Source organism: Takifugu rubripes, chromosome 20, assembly GCF_901000725.2.
Source record: "Takifugu rubripes chromosome 20, fTakRub1.2, whole genome shotgun sequence".
Lineage (NCBI taxonomy): Eukaryota > Metazoa > Chordata > Actinopteri > Tetraodontiformes > Tetraodontidae > Takifugu > Takifugu rubripes.
Window position 1 is genome coordinate 16,392,135 of NC_042304.1, and position 9,550 is coordinate 16,401,684.

General features: G+C 47.1%; 1 long non-coding RNA gene across 2 annotated transcripts; it reads right to left on the reverse strand.

Annotated features, from left to right (window-relative positions):
* Positions 1 to 803: 803 nt before the first annotated feature.
* Positions 804 to 1,586, reverse strand: LOC115247218 (uncharacterized). Of its 2 annotated transcripts, none has more exons than XR_003886283.1 (2): positions 1,213 to 1,586; positions 804 to 1,096 (listed from the first exon to the last, which is right to left on the reverse strand). It is a non-coding gene; the product is annotated as an uncharacterized lncRNA (long non-coding RNA). The 2 variants fall into 2 exon arrangements; XR_003886282.1 differs by having other exon boundaries at positions 804 to 1,106.
* Between the last annotated feature and the right edge of the window lie 7,964 nt (positions 1,587 to 9,550).

A 9,550-nucleotide genomic window follows, 5' to 3' on the forward strand; every position in this document is an offset into this window, starting at 1 on the left:
GTGTTCTAGAAGCTAAACTATTGGGATGGTGTGAGTTTAAACCATTTCTATATAAATAAATCTGTCCTGCACCAGTGAACCAATGAACCTAAATCACCAACTTGGGCTAAATGGGTTGACTATCAAAGATGGATGAAATAAACTGGACCAACTTTGGGAGGGAGATGCTCAGCGAACTGGTTTTAGTGGGACGGGGAAGGTAAATGTTCGGATCATAGTGGATCGTTTAACTGCGCCATTATTTAACGACAAATTTGAATGTTATTTTAATCGCAGTAAGCTTGAATAGATTTAAATGTCTCGATGCGCCGATGCTCCCGACGTGTCTGCAGCCTGTGGACCAGCCGGTACGTCGCAGTGGTTCCTACATGCTGTTGGATTCAGTGATATCGGTGAAGCAGCTCCTTCTGTTACAGTTACACTTGGCCTCTGCATCCACATTAATAATTATCCACCTGCTATGAATTGCCACCCAGGCAAAGCCGGAGAATTCTTCTTCATTTGTGCTGTCACTGTTACAAAGAGGAGAGGGGAACCAAATCAGCTCTGCCAAGGACAGCTGCTGAATCACAATTATACCAGTGTCTGCTGGCTGCATCCACACCTGCCGCACCTGAACCCAGTCACCACTAATAAATCTGCTTCCTGCCGGCAGCGACCGCCTCCTTTCTCCTTTTTTAAGTTGTTTCTTACGTTATTACATTAGTACCATCATGTTTGATAAAGCAAAATGGGGCCTTTGTGGTGAAATAGTTCCTCACAGGCTGCAGGGAGAAGCGTGAAAAGCAGGAAATCACGTTACTGGTGTCAGAGTGGTGTTTAATGGTGACAGATAATAGCAATTTTTGCAGGTTTAAATTGAGCTCATTTTTACTCCCATTTCCTTTGGGTGAGGAAAAACACAATTACTTCTTCCACCGCAATAATCATTTCACGCTTTTGTTTCCCACACACAGTTTCAGCTGTCGGCCTTTTTAGCATATCTTCGCCTTTTCCACGTTCTGCCGCTCACTTCCTCGCGCTCGTGTCTTATCTGCCAGACTTTGTGTGCATCTGATGATGAATGGTTTATTGTTGCCCCCTGTGAGCTTGTTACCTGCAAGACACTGTACATCACATCAAAAGCAAACAAAACACAAAATGTACTATCAACTCTACCAGGAATTGCACCATCGAGTCCATACATCACGCTATTTTAGGAGACGCACTCACACGTTCCAGACTGAACAAATAAAACTGGGCTCGGGGGAGGCACCAGAGTGAAACATCTGCTTTTAGACCGCTGGCTCCACGTTGACGATCACATCTGAAAGCAAGGCGACTGCATTAGGAAAATGAGTGTCGTTCCCTCCCCGCGCGTCCTGTCTCACCACCCGAGGATGAATCGGCATCAGGCTTCGGATCGGTACCAGAAGCTGAGCTGAAACGCTCGGTGGGGCGAGCGAGACCCTCTCAACATACGTGGCCATCGATCAGGTCACGTCAACCCTCGGTGGCTCTTATCTGGCCGACAGTTACAGATGAGCAAACATCCGCCGGCTGATGCACGTGATGAATGAAGGAGTCGGCTGCGTTACTTCCTCTCTCTCTCTCTCTCTCTCTCTCTCTCTCTCTCTCTCTCTCAGAGTTATTATTAAACCCCAACATCTCAGCAGCACACGGGGAGTGGCTGAGAACCTACTGCTCTGATTAAATAAAGTGGGAAGTCTCACGTTCTCGCTCCATTTCCCAGCCTGCCTTCCTCACACACGCGTGCGCTGTAGTTTTCATGTTGTCGTTTCATTAGCGCTGACATCCATGAAGTGAAAGATCTTCTGAGCTGGCACGGCGCTGCTCTGCTGTTTTGACAAGAACTTGGGCAGAGAGCAGAGGGAGGAACATTTACTCATTCTGTTTGCACCAAAGAGGACGGGCTCTCTGCTACTGCTCCCTTTGATTGCACTCCTATGTAGGCCAGAACCACACGCTGGAGAGTCACTCCCGGAATCTCGGTTTGCACGGAGAAAAGGAAGATCCAACCCACGTGGATGACTTTACATTTTAGAATCAACAAAACATGTCCTGAAAGACTCGATCACACTCATGTACTCGTCCCAGTTTACGTATCTGCACCCCCAGGCAGCATTCACGTGTACTTTGGAGACGTCTGCCGGTGTGAGACTCTAATTGTGTTGTTCTATAATCAAGCACATAGAAATGATGATGTCAGAGATGATATTTGGGAGACTTGAGCTTGATTTGATCTGGCCTGGACCTGTAATTTCAGTTGACTTGAGAACTGGAGCTATAGAGAGTGAATTATTCACAAACACACACAAAAAGCTCCGGGAACATGTGTAGCCAGTATCTACACAATTCCCCTCACAGCAAGCAAGCAGCCCGTCAGCCTGGAATGTTGCCGTTGAGTCTCCGGATGTTTGCGGCGGCGGCGGCGGCGGCAGCATCAGCGTCTGTCACAGTCCGAACCCGCTGCTGCTGCATTCAGGAGCACGAACGCAGCAGACACGCGGCTTCTCCGGCTCTGCAGACGTTGCCCGAATGATACTAAACAAACAAACAAACAAACAAACAAACAGGATGCATCGTCACGGCAAGGTCAACTCGCACGTATCCACCTCGAGTGTTGACTTCATGTCACTCGGGAACATTAAAGACAGACAATATTCTCGATCAATAGTTCACATCAGCAAAGTATTCCAAGAAGAAAGTTGAGCTCCGCTGGATACCATGAATAAGGAAAGGGGAAAACAAACAGCTCAATAGATTATTGACTCCACACTTTATCCAAACAAGTGCAGCCGGCCTGAGTAGGGGGCGGGGGGGGGGCTTCCAGCTGTGGCCCGTTTCTAATGAAGTGGTTTTCATGCTATGAAAAGAAGTTTGTTCTAAGGTTTAATGGGAGCCTTTAATTATATCTTAGAAAAGCTGAAACCTGAACGTCTTCCTGCAGCTCCTGTCAGCTGTTATGGGATCTGTCGACCCATAGAAACAGAAGAAAGAAGAAACCTTCATAAACTCAGAGCAGATTAACTTTGCAGAAGCATCCTGGCAGCCCCGTTAGAGCCTCGGCCGCAGATATTTCCCTCAGGTGTTGGTGTTGTGCCTGTCCTGTCAGGTAGGAGACAGTGGACCAGCTGTGACGTGATAGCTTACACTAGGAGTTCTGCAGAACCCCCGGGCTTTGTCTCAGGGCCCAATTAACACTTAATCCATCCATTTATCCAGAATTTATCAACCTTCAGAATCTTGTTTTTGTTCCATTCAATACGATCTTCAGGATTTTATACATCGTACTCAATATAAAGACCAGGAGGCTGTAAATTGAAAGCCTGTGTAGTTGTTCCTGGTTCCGTTCTTGGATGTTCTTGGCCCCACGTGTGAAGGTTGCAGCCACGCAGCATGTGTACGATGCATGGAAGCGCCTCATGAATCTAAGTTGGACGGCTGTTGTCATTTTCTGGTGTTTTGGTTATTTACTCTGACAGCCGCCGACGGCAGTCGATGTGTTCTGGAGGTTGACCAAAAGGCTGACAGTGGTGCACACAAACGAAGACAAACAGTTTCAATATTCCATCCACTGGCATTAGCAGCAACGTCCTTCCTCTGACTCCTCGCCCCGAGGATCTTTATTGACCTACTGCAACAATATCCCTGCCTTTATGACGCAGGGAATATTATGGAATCACGTGAAAGAGCTGCTGTGGGTAAAGGCCCTTCAGAAATCCAAGTTCAACCTGAAGCCATGTTAGGTTAATTAAAGGATTTAGTCATGCTGCATGTTACAACCAGGCCAGGTTTGAGGCTGAGAAGCAGCACTTTGGTTAACGTAACATTCTAACGTTAGCAGCTATACAGGCCCCCACTTGTGAGGAATAAACTGTTCTCATTTCATCTTGTTATTGTTTGAAATGAAACCCACATTAAATGTGCTCAATTTGTTGCAAAAACGCAGTGATCAGGAAAATAAATCAAAAGCTTATTATCCACAGCAGACGGAACTGTGCCGAGCTGCTAAATGACGGGCGCCGTTTGCTCAGCTGCAGCATGTACAGTTTAATAATTAGCCAAAAATTAAACCCATCCATAGTTGTCAGAGTGGTGCTCTTTTTCAGATCTACTAGGTTTTGAGTCTTTTTCATAATGTGGATTTTGTGCTTCGCTCCTGTGGTGCCGTCACAACCGAGGAAATGAGTCCTGATGATACACCTCCTTCTCCATTAGTGTTTTAAACCAGTGGTCCTGAACATGCAGATGTGCTGGTTAAACTGCTAGCATGAGTGACGCTCAGCACAAATCCCCATTTACAGTAGCATTAGTAACATTTCTTTCCAAATATTTGTTCAGATTTTACTGTAGACAATTCCAGCATCATCCGTCGCAACAAAACGCACCTCGAAAAAAGTGCACGTTACTGCTTAAATATTGATTTGTGCTGTAGCTTCAAGGTTTACCACAGCAGATCCTGAAACTCTGAACACTAAAGGAATGTCACTGGTGTCTAAAAACAACATTGTGACATTGCATTCCGCTTCCCAAGATATCCGCAGTGCCGAGATTGAGCTTTAAATAAGTGAGCGGCTTCATGGAGAAGGACGTCAGCATTTGAGTGAAAGATGCAGGATTGTTGCTGAACAATCCAGAGAAGAGAAAACAGTCATTATCTGAAGAAGAAGAAAAAGGCCCTGACCCTTCAGGAAATGATCCTATCTTCATGCAAGATGGAGGAGCCTGTTCAATGGAAGCAATTTCACTGAAAAGCTGTGTTGCATTGTGGGACAATTGGATGTGTGGAAGGTTACCCGGAGAACCAAAACTCAGTAGTTTCATTTTTACCTTTAATGATTCAGAAGATTCTCAACAAAGCCTTCAGTAATGTGGGGGTCTGCCTCATTAGCTATGAAAAAAAAAGATTTCTACCATTGTGGAGAAGAAAATCGTCTCTCTACAGGTGAGCAATCATGAACGTCTGAGCCGTATAAAACTGAACAATGGTTGCTCTAACAGGAGGGAGCTGCTGATATCTGGCCACATGATCTCCTCCACACGATCACATATTCAAAATAATTGCCTCAAGAGGAGCCGTAAGATGCCGTTCAGCAGGGAGGAACCCAACAACGCCAAGGCGAGAGCACAAAGGCTGTGCTGGATTATTTATTCAAATGATCCAGCAGAACTCTGCAGCTGCTTCTCTGGGGTCCATTTCTTCTCTGCTCCTTGGGCATGCAGCTTGGATGCTACTGCATCTCTATGAAAGCACGGATATGTTCCCGTTTCAATATTCATGAAGACAGGACGGCATGAGAATCAAGTCCTGTTTATACACATGCACATTTAATGAGCGCTCACAATGGTGAGCACACCAAAACTCGTGAGATGAGTTCACAACAGCACATGGAGGACACAGCAGCAGCAGGAGCAGCAGCAGGAGCAGCAGCATCCACATGGAATTCTGTGGGCCCTATTGGAGGAACGTGAGTGGAGGGGTGTCGGATGGGCTACAGAGAGTTCTGGGAGAAGACGCTGGACAGCCTGAGCTAGATGGGAAACGAAACCACAAACGCGACCATCTAGCAAACCGCACAGCAGGGACAGACGCCTGATAAAGGGCGGGTGACGATGAGATCAGGTCCAGGTTTGCACGTCACATGACCACGCCCCCCACGCCCCCCCCCCCCACAGAGATGGGCAGGTGCAGATAGGAAGGGTAACGAGGCTGTTCTGGCAGACGGACGCTATTGAAGCCATAAAGAATCACACTTTTGCAGTTTGTAACACCCACAACTGCAGCACAAAGATGAAAATGTGTCCCGACGCACTGTGAAACCTTTGACCTAATCTCAGTTTAGACGCAGCAGCGGAGCTTCGATCGATCATGAGCGGAGCTGCTATCGATGATTTACACAGGAGAAGGGGAGCGATAAACATACCGAGTGTGAGCATCTGCTACCCATTTTAGTAAAGAAAATGAGGGTCACAAACAGGAGAAAACACGTCTGAATGCATTAAAAACAAAAAGTTTTGCAAAACAGCTGAAGTCAAACGCGACAGCTGGAAAGTTTTCACACGAATAGCGAAGAAATGGAATCGGGTTAAATATGGGCGTTGGGTAAACGCAGTTATGCAGATTGAAATGTAATCCTTGACTTGTTGTTCATCCTCCTACCTGGTTTCATTTAAAACGGATGAACGGCATCTGCATAAAAGACGTTTCCAAAAAGCTATTGGACGTTTCATTAGCGTAAAAATGTTCCGGCCCTTTGAAGATTAATGGCCAGATAGCTGTGGTTCGAATCGACTTGCTGAACTCATTCATCTCTTCCGTTCTGACCTTCAAATCGCGACTCTTTAGATTTCTGAAAGCGTTTCCTCCAACGCTGTCTCGACAGCCGGGCTCTGATTCCTTTTCAAGGTTCCTCAGCTCCACGGCCACGTTGCGCTCTTGTTCCTCCTCCTATCTGTCAGTGGAATCAGGCCTGCTGTCAAACCCTAATCCCCCGTCTGTCACAGGACAGCTAAATGCCCCCCCCCCCCCCGGGTTTGATGTGGCTGCCGCCCTTTAAGAACAAAATGAAACTTCCAAAAACAGGATCAAGCTGATAGAATCATAAAAGTCGTCTCCTGCTGACACATCAAAGGTCCTTTGAGCCATATTATTTTTCATCTTTTAATCCATTTTCTGGCAGCTGCATTTCCAGTAGACGTTAATAGATGCATGACCATAAAGAAGCGTAAACTATAAGAGGCTTCTACACACATGTAAGATGCTGCTTCCTTTTTACACTCATCTTTTAGTTATAGATAGTTTGCCGAGACCCACAGGGAGACGTTTGTGGCGTTTTATTCCACATTATGAACTCTCTGAACATCAGGGTCTAATCCTCACGCCCGGCGTCATTGCTCGTGTTGTCCAGTTCAGGAACCTGGTCCAAATGTCTCTGTCCATGTTGTGGGCTCCTCTGAAGCCAGAGGAGCAACTGCACATCCTGCTAGATGTTCTGAGCTCTGTGGAAGTGGGACGTTGATCTGAAGGCGCAGCACAGACACGCTGTGGATTCCTTCAGCCCCCATTGAATTTAATTAGTGTTTTAAATGTTGACTGCAGCTAATCAGAATTCCACCCCCCTCGCCAAACAATAGAAAGTGTCTTCAGTTCTCACACCCATTACCAATGTGACACAGAAAAATGACTGTATTTGTCATATTGAAGCTAGTCAACCCTTAAAATGACTGAGTTGGTTGCATCAACATGCTACCAGATGTGACAACTACAATGTGTCCAATACTGAGGACCTTATTACGTCCTCCTGCCACCACGCGGTGCAAAACAACCTGTTTACAGCATCTTTGTGGTGAGATGGTCTCACATATTTCCCCAGGAGCTGCACGGCTCCAGTGGGAGGCAACGTGATTTGGAACGTCCCTGGTGATCAGCATCGCGCGGTATGATCTTCAGCAGCCCAAATGTCACATTCGACATGTGTGGAAGGGAGGCAGAAGCAGAGAGGGGAAACGGCTCTGGTGCACTGTCACCCAACATAAATCCGTGCTCCTCGTCTTGTGTCACATGTTATTCTGTGGGGCAGAGCTGAGTGACCTTTTCTGGGTCCTGGGATCTCACACTCTGGCTTTAGCTTGACTCGGTCGGCTCTGTTGGTGTTTCTGCTCAAACACAATCATCATGGTGCTCTTTACAAACACTGGAATTTGCCTTCAAATTCCTCGATTCCCCTGGAAAGTGCGCCGCTCCCACGGGTTAAAGTGGGCAAATTGGATGAGATTTCGACCCACTGTTGGATCAAGTCACACAGTGTCAGCAGAAAAAAGTGTGTGTTTTCACACATCTGCATGGGGGTTCGTTAGAGTCCTTTTAAAATCTAATGAGGGGTCATTAAATCATCGCTGTGCTCAGTGGCATCATCACTTCCTGTGTTCCGGTCTGCCAGGTGTTCATTAAGAGGGGCTTCACTCGGCACGCTCTGCCGACACCCGTTTGTACGCTAACCGCCACAAATTTCATTTGTTTGTAGTCGTTATGGTGGTGAATGACGCCATATGTTCACACCACTTTACTCTGGATGGGGAGCGGTCGTGAACAGATGATGGAGCTGTCACAGGGCTCCTTTCAGGCCCAGATGACGGCGGCTGATGTGGGGGGAGTGCAGGTTCCCCTCCCCCGGCTGCCTAAACATTTAGCTGTGATGTAATTGGCTCTGTAACACAGTGACCGCGGGGCGTGAATACATTTGTTAGCAGTGCTTTGATCAGACTCGCAGGCGCTGGCATCTTCAGCCCCCCCCCACCAACATGGCGCCGTGACAGAAATGTTTGGTGGGTTGTCAAAGGCGGCAGTTTTAGCCCAGGATAAATAAAATCCCAACAGATTGATGAGACACACTTGCTAGATCAAGTAATGGGGGCTTATTTCATGAAGGAAAAAATGGACCCCGCGCTACATATTCATATTTAAAGCAGGTATTTATTACAGGAAAAGATTTGACCCAAAGTCGATTGATATTCAGCCATGGTTTGTCTCCAAAATCCTCAACAAACACATCCCAGTTATCCCAGTTTTATCCCAGTTGGGCACCCCCTCGGCAGCTGCTGGGAGAACTGTACGCTCCCAACCGTCCAACGTGGCCTCCTTCATCCACCGCCCCCATCGCCCCCCCCCCCCCCAGGAGTCCTCCTCCACCAGTCAGCAGATGTGTAACCTGCCAGTGGTGATGAATAGAGGGCGGATGGATGGTAGCGGGATTAAAGTGCTTCCTGCGCCGCAGTGGCCGACACACTCAGGGCGAGTGGCAACGGACGATGTTTCTCTTTTAGAATCCTTCTTTTCACGTCTGCCCGACGACTTCTGTTGGCACACTTCCACGTCGACTAATTTTCCTAAAACCAGTCCGACCGGCAAAGGCTTGTGATGTCACCACACGGTGGAAAGGCTCAGTAAACGAGGAGCTAATTGGGGGAGTAATTGAGATATAGTCCCAAGATTTAGAACTGGGCCCCTGACAGAACAGAATTTCCTATAAGTGCTTCCAACAGGGAAACAGATGTAACGGTCCTTTACATGATCCAAACCTTGAATAAACCAGGCGTTTCAACTTAAAAGCTTTCCTGATTTCATTTTCAGAAATAGCCCATAATAACCCAGTGGTGGAAGGTGTCCCTGATGCATTTTTTCCTCCTCCAGTGTGGATGTAAATCACCTGTGTACAGCAGAGGGGAGCTTTGAGACGTGCACATATTGGAATACACATATCTGTTTCTGAGATATGGACGGCAAAATTAAAAAGCCACAACCTCCTCTGCAGAGTCCTGCTGTAATAGGATCCTGCAGCACAATCCTGGACTCCACAGCAGCGCGACTGACATTTCAATTTGGATCAGACGGACTTATTTGCATCACACGTGCACGGCAGCAGCAGTTGTCTGTCAGAAGGTTTCCACCTTCCATTCAGCCCGTTTCTGATGAAATTCTGCAAGTATTAAAGATCCCCAAAGGTGAAGGAGGCCTGATCAATTGTGCTGCCGTGATGAGAACATCAGA